A 14,504-nucleotide genomic window follows, 5' to 3' on the forward strand; every position below is an offset into this window, starting at 1 on the left:
TGCCGCCCGCAGACCTGGCCTTCGTAGCGGCCGGGGAAGCACTGAGAGCTGAGGGGCTGGCCATGGCGAGTGGGCTCGTGATCTCTCCTGCACGGAGCGGGAGGGCGTACGGATCCCCGGCAGGACGTCGGTCCTTCTGCCCAGTCCTTGTCACCTTCGCTTCTCGTGGACGTGTGGTTAACACGTGCAGACCCACGGGACTCTGCCCCACTGCCGACCCTCACGCTGCCGGTGGCTGGGCGCGGCCGGCGCCATGCCTGCCACGTCGGGGCCGTCGTTGACTGCGCCTGGCTTGGATCTACTGCTGCTGTCCCATCGTGATGACACGGAGCAGTCAGGTGAACGGGCCCCGGGCTTAAGGGCCGCGGAGGACCCGAGCTCACTGCACGCTGCACGTCCTGCAGTCTGGTTTCGCATGAGACGGGCGTGTGAATCCTGGCCAGACCGGGAGGCACCCGACCGGGGCAAGGTCCTTAACCTCTCTGTCCCTCGGCTTCCTTATCCTCACACGGGATCACACGGAGCAGAAATGCGGTCTCCTCCTTCCAGCATGCCACCGGCGCCAGAGAAGAACTCGTCTCCCCCTCAGTAGATCGGCAATGCAGTTATTAATAAGTACATCCCTTAATGTTCGTGCTAAACAGTCTCTGCCGATACGCACGTAAAAGGGAGCACACGGGAGGGACGTAACATGGTCACCGCATCTGGATTCATGTTCCTGCAACCGGTCAGCACTGAGGGTTCTGTGTGGGCCGAAGGGGCAGTGACGGCGGGGGGCTGCCGACTGGGACATCGCACCTTTCCACCGCGAAAGCCACACGTGCTGCAAGATACTTGCCCTGCACAGACAGCCAGACCGAGGCCCGGCTGCCTTCGGTCCACTTTTTATACATTAAGTAAAACTTAGAGAAAATGTCCTGTTTGGGGACGATTGTTTCCTCCGTGACACGGCACCGAGCAGTCAAACCTCCCCCTGGCCACCGTGGTCTGGCACCGTTGTCCGTGTGCCATCCACGGTCCCCGAGGAAGCGGGGTCGGCTCCCACGGCGTGGGGAGGCAGAGCCGGCTGGTTCTGGTTCTGAGTGAACACGTTCTGAGCCTTTTCTGCTGCTAAGCTGGGTTCCCACACCGTTCGACAGCTGAGGACAGAATGCATTTTCGTCTCAGAATGTAGAACGTGTGAGTGCTGTGACAACAAAAATTAAAACAACAGTGCTCACGGCGCGACGTCCCCTGGGATTCACCCGTCACCTGCAGGGTCACTCTGCACACACGTGCTGGTGCTGGCGTCCGGGAAGGGGTGGAGACCCCGCGCTCGCTTACTGCGGACAATTAGACTGTGGCCGTCAATACGGACGGCGTGTTTTGAATCAATGTGCCACATAATCAGCTTATTATACAATATCCGAACAGGTTCATATGTAAGTCCTTATTGGTCACATTTCATGTTTTAGTACATACTTTGGATAAAACTCAGTATTCTCTCCTGAAAAATGATGGCCGGGTTTTTATAGTTAACTATCTACTAAAAACGTTGCATGTGTGAATCATCAGTAACGACTCATGTTATAGAGCATAAATCATGTGAGAGAGAATACGTTTTTTTCTGTTTACTTGGAGAAGTTTAATAAACGCCGAGGAGCCAGAAGCTGATCGCTCTGAACGATGTCACCGTGAATAGAACGTGTCTTTTTTCCTGTGCTAATAACACGAACATCTTCAATTCTAGAATTCATGTCAAGGTTTGAAAGGATATCCCTGCCAGGTCAGGAGGAGCGTGTTGAGTGAAAGGGTGCCAGAGCCCTGTGCCTGGCAGGCTGGCGTTGGGGACAGCTCACGCGCGCTCCAGATCGCACGGGGAAAGCGTGCCTCGTGGAGCTACGCCGTCCGCCGTACCTCAGCCATCTGCTTCGACTGTTTCATGACCCTTTGGATCATGGACAGCGAGTGATCAGCACAGTAAGAGAATCAGGATTCATTTCAATTCATTTAGATGCGAAAAAGCATGTCACTCGACAGCTCTCTCCCCAGGCAGTACAAACACATACACACGCGCGTAAATAGCCACACGTGGGTTTTTCCCTCCAATGTCTTAAAGAGCTGGAAAGCCAACAGCTTTCTATAAAAAAGTAGACATCATACTTTCCAATTAACCCTTATTTGCATCTTTAATTCTAAAATAATATTTTTATAGTTTTAATTTATAGGAATCCATGATTTTTGAAGTAAATATTAAGGTTCTTTTTTTTCCCAGAATTCATTGGGAACTTTTCCCCATCTTAGTGTTACCTTCATTCTTTCTCTCTATATATATCTTGCAGGTAAAAATAGGTAGCTTAAGACACCTGTCCGGCAGCTTATTTGCTTTTTCCTTTGTAATACGGTAAAACGATTTTTCTTCCAAACCAAAATTGTCTGCCTCACGACTAGTATCTCAAACTTTTGGTTAGGCAGCTGCCCAGCAGAATCTGAATTACACTGAGGTTTGCGAAGTCTGGTTAGCACCAAAGTTTAGGCACGCCAGGCGCTCGGGGCCCGTCCTGGCGTCCGACGTGGGTGCCGTGACGGTAGGCAGCAGCCCTGTGGGCAGCACCAGGACCAGATCGGCTCCCGAAGGCCCTGTCATCGCAGCGTCCGCCCTCCAGTTGTTGACCCTCAAGGTGATGTCAACAACCCCAGCTGGCGAGGCCCAGTGCTCCCACTGGACAGGCTAAGGCCACGGATGCCTGAAACAAAGTCTGCATGGACTGGACGGTCAGCTCCGTAGCTTGGTCTCCCGTCACATGTAAGGTTAGCAGGAGTGAAAAACGCACATGACACATGACTAAGGGGCGCTCCTGGAGACTGCTCACGAGGAAGTGCCCTTCAGCTGCTATCTCGCTGCAAGAGGCCAGAATGAACGAGGTGGTCACAGTTTCCCAGCCAATCCCACAATGCTCCGTTTCTGAAATTGCCGTAGGAAGGGTGTGTGTCCTCGTGCTGTCACGGGATGGGTCTCGTTTTCTCTTGTCCTCCGGCCTGAGTGGGAAGCATCGTCACGCCCTTTCTACCTTACCTGTGGTCGTGTCTGATGCACACGGGGTATTCCATGCGAATGGAAGATTCCAGTGGAGTTTTGTCTGTGCCCTCAGCCGACAGCCAGACAAGTACAGTCCAGAGGTCGAATTTGGCGCAACACTTGGTTTTCTAAGGCCTCGCAGTAAGAATACTTTCTACATTATGTTATTGGTTAAAGGAGAACATTTTAAAAAAGGATTTTATGACATGCGAAAATTATACAAAGTTGAACGTTCTGCGTCCACGAGTAAAGTTTTATTGGAGCACAGCGACCCCTTTCTCCGTGTCAAGTAGGGCTGCTTAGCACTAGGACTGAAGAGCTGAGCCCCTGGGCAGACATCACAGGGCCCAGAAAGTTTCAAAGATTTCCCAGCTGGTCCTTCACAGAACCAGGTGCCAGCCCTGACTGGTAGGCCTGGGATCATGGACATAAACGTTTACACAGTCGGGTGAAAGGTCAATGTAATCCGGTGGGTCATGCTGGGGATCGCAGTGATCTGAGGAACAATGACTCAGCTTAGACTCCTCCAGCCGATCGTCATCACATGGCAAGATTGGCTCACATGGCTGGATTGCCAAGTTTTCAGGACAAGACAGCAAACATATTTTTTCTGTGATTAAAAAAAAAAAAAAATCTACGGCCATGCCACCCTGAACAAGCCCGATCCCATCTGATCTCGGAAGCTAAGCAGAGTCGGGCCTGGTTAGTACTTGGATGGGAGACCACCTGGGAAGACCAGGTGTTATACGTGTAGAAAAAATAAAAAAATAAGGGCTTGTAAGCTGACAAGGTCCTTGCAATCCCTGAGGTCAACCAAGGTTGCCTCGCCTAAAAATAAATAAATAAATAAATAAATAAATAAATAAATAAATAAATAAATAAATAATGAACATTTTATAGGAGAAACCAAATGCATATAGGGGCCAATTTAGGGCCGCCAGGTCCCCTCATGTGCACATCTTTGGGATGCGGGACGGCGCGGGAGGACAGTACTGCCCAGCACGTGTGCAAAAGGCCGAAGGCACAGCGATCCGCCAAGAGCTGGCGCCTGGAGCCATCGCCCAGCCCTGCTTCGCTGGAAGCCAGGAAGAGTTCTGCGCCGCTGTGGCCCACGGGTCCCTCGGAGTCACACGGCCGCTGTGGCCCACGGGTCCCCTGGGAGTCACGTGAAGATGGGAGAATAAACGGCATCAAGGTTTCCCGTGCTTCTCTGACCGTGCGTCTTGCTGGGCAAAGTCGGTTTGCGCCTACCGAGGACACGTGGTATTTTTCAGGTTGGTCACATGGCAGTGGGTCCACATCAGTTCACACGGGTCACCGCGGGGGGACAGCTCTTTCCAGTCCCCTGCTCTTCCCGTAGCTCCGGCGGGGACCACAGGGCTCGGCGGCCTCCTGACCCGCAGGGAAGCGTGGCTCCCCGCGCTGGTGGCGCCTGGACCCCAGTCCCGGTCTTTCTCACTCTGCCCCGGCACGTGATCTCTGCCTTTTACTGCAGACAGTTCGCTCTCTGCATTTCGCTTCAATAATTTCACTTAAACAGCACAAAACCTATAGGTAAAGATAAAACAAGGCAGCATCTTGTTCTCGTTTCCAATTAGGCCTCCCGGCATCTGAGGACTGTTTATTTTTATTTCCCTGTAATGCGATAGGACTCAGAGACATGAGAAAACCCCGCATTTACTTCTCTCTGTGTGTGCACACACGGTGTGTGTGTGTGCGTGTGTGTGTGTAACTTTGGAACCCTTTCAAACTTTGTCTGGAGGCGAGGCCCTGCGAAGCAGCTGTCCGTGTGTTTGCTGACGGGTCCTCGTGCGTTTTAACCAGGGCTGCTTCTCAAGCACGAGTTATGTTATTTGACAGTTGGTTCTGAGATTTCATCTTGATTTTTCTGAAGCAACTCAGATTTTATTACCCTTCACGTGAAGCCAAAGTATCTAAAAACACCCAACAGATCAGTGTTTTAAAGTTTTCAATAATCTCTGAGGCTCTCGAGTCGCCGAGACGGTGGACGGCCCCACAGGAAGGGACCGGTGCTGGCACGCGGTGAGCAGGTGTCCTGTCCCCGTGGAGCCGGCCTGCCCGTCCGTTCTTTGTGGTGCATGGCGAGAGCTCCCTCATGCATCGCTCATCCTTTTCCAGCGTTAAAACACTGTCTCTGTGAGCTGCAGCCCAAAAAAATCACCGTGTCAGTCGCTCACTGGGCGCTGGCCCAGCATGGAGCAGCCCGTGACCCCTCCCACTGACTGCCACGTGCCTGGCACCCATGCCCAGCCCTGCTTGGATTTGCCCCAGCTTCCTGTAGAATGTGTTCTCCACTTACCTTCTAGAATCGGGCCTCTTCAGTCATGGATTTTTTTTTAAAGTTGTCTGCGAGGTATAATTTACAAACAGCAAAATGCTCACATAAGAAGTGTACATTTTAATAAAGTAGGAAAAACGGGGACCTCAGTGACACCACTGCCCCATACGTGACGTGGAAAAGTTCCGTTACCCCGAAAGGTTCCCCAGGGCCCCTTCCCAGCCAATCCCCGTCCTTTGTCTCCAACCCAAAGCAACCGCTCTCTGTCATTGTCAACTAGATCTTCCTTTCCTCGTGCATCGTGTAAGCGGAATTATGCTTCTGTGCTTGACATATCGGGCTCACTGTTCCTCAACGCTGTTGTATGGGTAAGTTTTTTCCTTTTAACTGCTGAGTAGTAGCCCACTGTATGGATGTACCGTAAAATCGCTTCACCCGCTGATGAAGGTTTGGGTTACAATTTTTCCCCTGTTCCTATTATGTCTTTTTATTCTGCCTGATCGTAAGACTTTCTCTGTATCTCGGGCTTTCCTGTGTTCTATTATGCATTGTCTTCCTGTAGTTTTCTCTGTGGTTTTCTCGTTTATGGGTGTCGCTGTCCTCAGAGGATCCCCTCTGGACGTGGCTGCACGTCCTGAGTGATCAGCAAGGACTCGGCATTCTGCTGGTAGGAAGGTGTACGAATCCTAGGCCTGGATCCCACAGTGTGCTCGTTGACCTTTGCCACGTTTGCGGAGTTTCATATCTCAAGGGTTATTCATGTCGTACTCAGCGAAGCTCAGGGAACCCCGTGCAGAATGCTGTAGTGGTTTGTTTTTGTTTTTATTTTTGTTGGTGGTGGTGGTGGTATTTGTGTGTGTGTGTGTGACTTGGAATATCCCTTTCTACACTGTGATTCAAAATGTTTCTCCATCTGCAGAGCTGAGGCAATGGCAGATATCACCTCATTCTTTTGACCTTCCCTCCAAGGATCACGGTTCTGAGTTCACCTCGTTCAATATTCAAATTTTGTTTACTTTTTCTATTTTTTTGTTTGTTTGTTTTATTTCCTGGTTATTTAAGTTGAGTGTATTGAATCTTGCGGCCTGTAGCGAATTAGATTGATTGCTAAAGCAAAGGCATCGACATTATTTATAGGTTTTAAATATGACTCAGAATTTCATAGCATAATATTCAAAATACAATGAAAGTTACTTGGCATAAAAAGAGCCAAAAAAAAAAAAAAATCAAACTCTCATGTGAAAAGGCATTCAACAGATGCCAACACCAATATGATACAGACATGGTTATCTGACAAAGACTTCAAGTGGCTGTTATAACCATGGTCCAAAAAACCATCACAATTACTTAGGAAACAAATGAGAACACAGAGAATCTGAATAAATAAATGGAAACTATAAAGAAGAACCAAATGGAAACTTTATAACTAAAAAACGCAATAATAGAAATTTAAAAAAGAGTAACTTGGTGAAAAAAAAAACACTGTGACTCAGGGACCTGGAGAACAATAGCAAAGGCTCTAGCATTCATGTTATCAGAGTCCCAGAGATAAAGTTTGTTGTTAAAAAAAAAAAACTTTTTGGAGAAATAATAGGTGAAAATTTCTCAAAGTTGGTGAAAGGCAGAAATCTTATAGATTGAATAAACTAAGTGGCTTCCTGACAGAAAAACTGAAAAAAAATCATTCTAAGGAATATCATAATAAAAATGCTAAAAGCTAGAGATTAAAAAGAATCTTTTAAGCACCGGGGGGGAAAATGGTGCATTATTTATAGGGGGATGATTAGAAAGACTGTGGATTTTTTAAATCAGAAACAAGAAAGAAAGAGGAAGCAGTTGAACATTTTTAAACCGTTGAAGATAAATAACCGTCAACCTTAAATTCTGTATCTGGTAAAATAGCTTTCGGCAACGAAAGCCAAATAAAGACATTCTCAGAAACAGAAGCAATAAGAGAGTCTGTTGCCAAAGACTCACTCTCAAGTGATTACTCGGAAAGTATTCTACACAGAGAAAAGATATTTGAAGGAACATTTGAACATGAGGATGAAGAAAAAGCAACCAAAATGGAAAATGCCCAGGTAAATATGATGGATTCCTATTCTCCTAAGAAGATCATTAAAATATGTTTGATGCTCGAAAGCGAAATGTATAATATCTTCCGACGGAGCTTTCAGTGTACGTCGACGTAACACATGGCAACCGTAACGTCAGAAAGAAGGTGGCCTGTGTGTTTGTCAGGTAAAATATTGATTCTAAACAGGCTGCGGAAACTTAAGTACGTATATTATAATCCCCAAAGGAAAAACTAAAAATCACAGACACACATGAATGTATATACGAATATCTTTCTATATGTCATATATCTATCCTTATGTAACTATCTATATCTAATCTATATCTATTATCTAGATCTCTCTCATGTGTCATATATATAGGTATATGAACGTAAAATTTATAGTATCTTCTGATGGAGTTTTCAATATATGTCGATGTAACATATAACAACTGTAACATAAGAAAGAAGGTGACCTATGTGTTTGTAAGGTAAAATTTTATTCTAAATAGGATATATATATATATATATATATAGAGAGAGAGAGAGAGAGAGAGAGAGAGTCAAAATTGCAACAGATGAACTAAAATGGAAGACCAAAAATGTGAATAACCCAGAAAAGGCAGGAAAGAGGAAACTAAAGAACAAAAACAGAGAACCAAAGAGGAAGCAAATTAAAAAAAAGGAAAACTAAATCTAAACATGTCAATAATCCCCTCAAATGTAAATGTTCAAAATATACCAATAAAAATACAGAGATGATCATGACAGACTAAAAATGACCCAGCTCGGTGCTGTCTATATAGTTTATGACCAAACTCATTTAAAATATGATGAGATAGGCAGTTAACAGTAAAAAGATGGAAAAAGATACACCGCGAAAACATTAATCAAGAAAAAGCTGGAGCGGCTATATATTAATAGCAGACGAAGTAGACCTCAGAGTAAAAAAAAAAAAAAAAAAGACCAAGGCAAAACAATGATAAATGAGTGCGTTCATTAGGAAGACAGAACAATATTAAATATGTATGCCCCAAGCACCATAAAGCAAAACCTCCGGAACTGAAAGGGGAGCCAGGTGCACAATTGTCACTGGCAATTCGAACACGCGCCTCTCCAGAACAGACACAACCGGCGTACAGAACCTCGGCGAGAGTGTAGGAGAACTGAGCAGCTCTGCTAGCCAACCGGACCGAACCAAAATTTCAACAACACACATTCTATCCAGCAGGTAATGCAGGTTGTTCTCAAATGCATATGGAATAGTCACCAAGATAGTTTATATCCCTAGTCATAAAACAACTTTAACCAAGTCAAAAGGATTGAAATCATCCTCGATATGTTTTTAGATCGTAATAGAATTAAATTAGAAACCGGTAAGAGAAAGATATCAAGAAAATCTCCAAACGCTTGGATATCAACCAACACACTTCTAAATAATGTACGCGATGAAGGGGAGGTGTCAAAAGACAAGGAAAAGCATTCCAAATAAAAATAACATGAAAATATGCCATATTGAATCTGTGAGATGCACTCGAAACTGTGCTTTGAGGGAAATTGATGCATTAGGGGTGTATATGAGAAAATAAGAAACGTTCCGATGAAGGTTTGTGCTTCTTCATTAAGAAGCCAGGAAAAAAAAAAAAAACAAAACAAAAGGCAAATAAACACAAATGAACAAAAGACAAAAAAGATAATGAAAATTAGATTGAAATCCATGAAATTGAAAACACAAAACACGCAATCAAAAAACCGAAAGCTGCTTCTTTAAAATAATTGATAAAATTGCTAAACTTCTAGCTACATTGACAAAAAAAGAGAGAAAAAAGATGCAAATCACCAATATCAAGAAGGAGAGACGTGACATAATCTCTCAGACGTTGAAAGGACAGTAAGGGAACCCTGCAAACAACTCGACACCAAGAACATCGACAACTTACGCAACGGGTCCAATGACTGAGAAAAAGAACTCTGTGCCCTCAAAACTCGACGGTGAAAAAATCCAACTAAAAGCGGGCAAAATATTTTGACAGGATTTCACCAAAGAGGGAGTAGATGGCACATAGAGAGATGTCCAACAACACCGGACATTAGAGAAATGCAAAATAAACCCGTGACCCCCGACACGCTAGAATGAAGACGGATGAGCTGGTGAGGAGCTGGAGCAACCGGAACGTGCATCGCTGGTGGCGCCGAAATGTGACACCGCCTGTCTGGAGGACGACTCGGCCGTGTCTTATACACTTAACCATATAGTTACCACGCGAGCCAGCGACTCCCTCCAGGTGTTTGTCCCTGAGAAGAAAAGTCTGTGCTGACACAAACACCTGTGGGAAAATGCATCTGGCACCTTTGTGCGTAACGGCCAACAAAGGAAGCGTCCCGCGTGTCCTTCCCCCGAAGCACGGCTTCCAGGCTCCAGACCGCCGCAGCGCGGAGCACCATGCAGCAGCCACAGGAACCTGAAGCCGCCACACGCGACGGCTTAGTGAGTCAAAGCCATCGAGCCGAGTGAAGGGAGCTGCTTCCACGTGACACCACACCATCCCGCTCATGGCCGCGTGACGTTCTCGAGCAGGCCGAGTCGTCATGCCGGAGGAGGGGTCAGGGCTGCTAAGGGGAAGACGTGAGCACCATGGGACAGGGAGAGCCCGGGGCGGTCTCCGAGGTGACCAGCCTGTTCCCACCGTGACTGTGGCGATGTTCGCACAGGTCCGCACAGGTGCACACAGGTGCTAGGAAAGGGGATCTCGCCGTGCGATGATTTAAAAACTAAACGCAGGGGAAATGACAAATGGCCAGCCATGGCGGAATGGCTGCCAGAGTCATTTGCTAAAATAGTAAAAGGATCATCGTAAAGATCGTAGCAACATGAAAAAGCAAATTGGTAAGACTATTATGTGAAACGGGTTATACTGCGAAATTGTGGATTATACTTAATCTATCTAAAATTTCGGCGTGGAAAAAATAAGAATGGTCAAAGTGATAAGAGATGTGCGTTTTAAAGAATTACGGGGGATTTTTTTCTGACATTTTTTCTAGAATTGCTGTAATGATGGCATACAATTGTTATGTTAAAAATAATTTGGCAAATGTAAATTATTAAAATTTGCTGTTATTAATAGAATACATATAAATCTCATATAGAAATGCATAACATATAAAGAGCAACCTATATGAAAAAAATCCTCCACTATGTATAGGCTGGCTGGAATGTTTTTGTTTTCTGATCTTTATCTTTCATTTGGGATGTGATTTTTGTAACATTTTTTTATAATGTTATAATATTTTTATCACATCACAGTGATGGAGTTAGGGGATTACCAACGAAGTGCCAGGTACTTGGCTTCGGACAAAAATGAAGAAGTTTTGTCCAAGGCGAGGTATTGATTCTGAGTTAATAATTTTACAGCGAGCGCTTCCACATTGTAAAATTAATAACATCGGGAGACACCGACATTTTCTTTTTCAAATCTAAAGATGATGCAACATAAGCAAAGCAGATTTTGTTTTCAAATTGGTTAAGAGGTGGAATAGAATTTATTCCAGTGGATATTTATTCCTTTTGCTAAAAGACACAGAAATATGAGAGGTTAGAGTCAGGTTTCAATCATTTATTTATAAACTCAGTTTTCACAGTGTCTTAAAATGTCAAACACCCAAGAACCTCCCGCTCTCGGGCTCTGGGAGAGTATTAGTCAAAATGCCTTTGAGACTTTAGGGCAGACCTGTGATTAAACCATCTTCTAAGCCACGTGGCAGGGGTGGCCTCGGGGTTTGCCCCTCGTGAGGGGGGTAAGTCACCCTGCCCGGTGCCCGGGGAGCGTGTCTGGAGAGGTGTATGCGGGGGGAGGGCGTGGGCTCCTGCACACACGCACGTCTGTCACCGCGAGCCACGGCACGGACCCCTCTGCCGCCTGTTCACCACCGACCCAGACTGCGGACAAATTAATTCAGATCAGCGGGATCAAAGAACACGGAGAAAAGCATCTGTTTGGGCTAGAGGCTAAGTCTGTAAAACAAAACAAAACTAAACAAAAAACCCACCAACAAGCCAAGCGCCCCCAGCCTGCACGGGCCGCCCTGAGGACCCCCAGTGCGGAGTCCGAGGCGGACGCAGGCGGGCAGCGTCCGCGGGCCCACCGCCTCTCCCCGCTGCTCTCGCTGGTGTCTCTGACAGCACGCGCGGTGACCCGTGATTGTGACAAAACCACAGCAGGTTTTGAGCAGCTTCCTGGGCCTCGGCGCCCAAGCCGCCTCCATCTGCTGCAGCCTCCTGTGTCTCCCATGGGGCGACCTGGCTAATTTTTCAGTCGATTAGCAGAGGGCCGCTTTTGTTGTGCTTCGCCCCCCACCCCCCGCCGGGCTCCGCTTACACGAGCCCCGGCGTTCAGATAGGGTGGTTTGGAGAAGCATATTGTGTTGGTTTTTTCTGTGACCTTGTGACACCGCTGGGCTAACGTCATCTCGGGCATCTCCGATTTGCTGGGAGGCCGGGCCCAGCTTCGCTCTCTCTCGCTGTGTCCGAGCGTGTGCTGGGGATGGGCCCGGATGAGCTGCCTGAAATAAGCCATGTATTTGTGTTCTGTGACCCCGCGCTCCTTGTCTGAAGTGCATTTATTCATTTTTTAAATCAGTCACCTTATCTAGGACGAGACAGGGGTTGAACTGATGGAGAAACAGATTTATAAGGTAAAACATAGTTCCTTCCGATGAGCCCACAGGCCTCCGAGGGGCTGCGCCACACCCTGACCAGACGCCCCCGTCTGCAACACCCTCTTAGCCCGCGAACCTCTGTCACCATCTGGGGAGATGGGGGGGAAGGCATGGCCGGGGGGCTCCCAGTCTCGGCCCCCTCCCCTTCCCGCAGCTTCATGTGGGGACCCCGAGCGTCCGTAGCGTCCGCTGTCCTGCCGCCCGCCCGGCACGCCCCTCCGCAGCCTGTCCCTCAGCGAGCGGGGTCGCCCCAGTGCCCGCACCTGCCGCCTCCTCGCCCAAGTCTCCCGCCCGGCGCTGCATCTGCCAGCTTCCGATTGAAGGATGGTCTGGAGGGCCACGCCCCGTGGCCCCTGCTGTGACCGTCACTTAGGGCAGCAGCACGCCTTTGTCTCAGGGTCTGTGACTCTAGGCCATGCTTTGTTTTCCTTTTCCATGCAAATAAAAACGGTCTCTCCTGACTATTACGATTAAAAATGTCTGAAGTGCTGCAGAACGTGGCTTTCCGTTTTTAACGAAAGCGTTTACAGAGAACCCGCGTGGCATCTGTGTCCCTCCGGCTCTGGAAGGACGGGGCTTGTCCTCCGCGCACCCTTGCGACGTAGCTGCCCTGAGCACCCTGTCACGGGGCGGGGGGCAGCTGGGCCGACCCGCGCCCCATCCCCGGACCGGCTCTGAGCCCCTCGCCCGCAGCCCTGCCTGCGGTTCCGTGTCCCCCCGGGGCGAGCGCCCCGCAGGCCTGTCCTCCCCGCTCACGACGGCCGAGACGTCCGGGCCAGTTCACCTTCCCTCACGATTCATCGGCCCGGCCTCTCAGCTCTATCTCTCCATAGCTAATAAATATACTTTTCCTCAGTGTCAAGTGAAGAGATATTCACCAGGTCTGAGCGGAGGTTAACAGATTTCTGAAAATTTCATCGCGTGACAGCCTGTCCTGCATAATCCCCTCAGCTGCCTCATGTTCCGGGGCACCAATGATCTCATGTGTCACTCTAATAGTCTAGAATTACACTTGTATCTCTGTCGCCGGCATATGGGGCTGTGTATACCCCTAGGCCCCGCTCCCTCTCTCTCTCACGGCTTTTAAAATGATAACATTTGGCAAAGCCGGCTCCTAGGAAAGTGCACTTTCCTTCCGCGGCGGTGACAAAGGGGCCACCAGAGGCCTGACCCCGCGGCCAGTCACCGCGCTCTTTAAGGGGTAATGAGAGGGGCTCCCTCATCTTAATAACGCCGGAGCCTGGGGGGTCGGGAGCAAGCCTCCACTTAATTATACAGTCTTCATCCTAAGTGCCTGCTGCGGGAGGGGTTCGGCCTCACGGGCCTCCTGGGGGTCCCCAGCCCCCACGCAGCAGATCGATTGCTGGGCAGCGGATGGGCCGCAGGACTGGACAGACCATGCAGAGGGAGGCCGGCCGGGGAGAGGCCAGCAGCGGGGTGCCCAGCTCGTCCCGCAGCCCGAAGCCATTTATTTATAGACTAAGGGGGCGGTGGAGGCGGCAACGGCAAAGGGGGACGGCGCGGGGGGAGCAGACGGCAGCGCGCGGCCCACTCGAGCGAGGGGAAAACAGGAAACGGACCCCAGAGGAAACAGGCCGGCGAGCGGGGCCGGGTCTCATTGTGCGGGAACCGAGGGCGCAGTGACAGCCCTCCCGGCCCCGCGGCTGCTGGAGATGCAGGGCTGCTGTCCCCGCGGCCCAGCTGCGCAGTTCGGGAGAAGGAGGGACAGCGGCCGTCCGGGAGGGACCTGGACTCTGCCCCCGCCCCGCGGTCTGCCCACCTGTCCTCCCACTTCCCATCCGCTGCCGGCGTGGGCCGCGCCGCCTCTTCGGGGGTGGCCTCCCTGCTGCAGTCCCCGAGGGCTGCGTCCTGCCCGAACTCGCGGTCCAGCGGGCCCGGCCACTCTGCGCCAACCCAGCCGATCCCCGCGGCTCGCAGCCCGGGGACCGCGCGGCACCAGCGCCCGCGCCCTGGGGCGACCCTGCGCGTCACCGCCCGGAACGGACAGTGCCAGCCCCGCGGCAGTGTCCGCGTGGTCCGCGTGGTCTTCGTGGCCTTCGTGGCCCTCGTGGCCCTCGTGGTCCGCGTGGTCCTCATCCGCAAGAAGCCGCCGCGCTTGGCTCGATGCTCACCCAGCTGCCTGCGGCTGGCCGCGTCTTTGAAGCTGGGGTTCCGCGTCTTTGAAGCTGGGGTTCCCCGCCTTCTGGTGGCGTTTGCGCCGGCTCGTGCCGGCTCCTGCGCATCCTCCTTTAGACACATCGCTCGTGTCTGGGGAGTGCGGCTCGGGCCGCGATGGTGACCGGCAGCGGCGCCCCGTCTTCGCTCCGCGAGCAGGTGGGTCCTCGCCGGGGGTCCAGGGCGGCGCGAACTGCACA

At 49.9% G+C, this 14,504-nt stretch overlaps 1 pseudogene; it reads left to right on the forward strand.

Annotated features, from left to right (window-relative positions):
* The first annotated feature begins 3,690 nt into the window (after nucleotides 1-3,690).
* LOC120586512 (uncharacterized) lies at nucleotides 3,691-3,809 on the forward strand (annotated as a pseudogene).
* The last annotated feature ends 10,695 nt before the right edge of the window (nucleotides 3,810-14,504 follow it).

This window comes from Pteropus medius, unplaced genomic scaffold, assembly GCF_902729225.1.
Source record: "Pteropus medius unplaced genomic scaffold, Ma_sr-lr_union100, whole genome shotgun sequence".
In the NCBI taxonomy this organism is placed as follows: Eukaryota; Metazoa; Chordata; class Mammalia; order Chiroptera; family Pteropodidae; genus Pteropus; species Pteropus medius.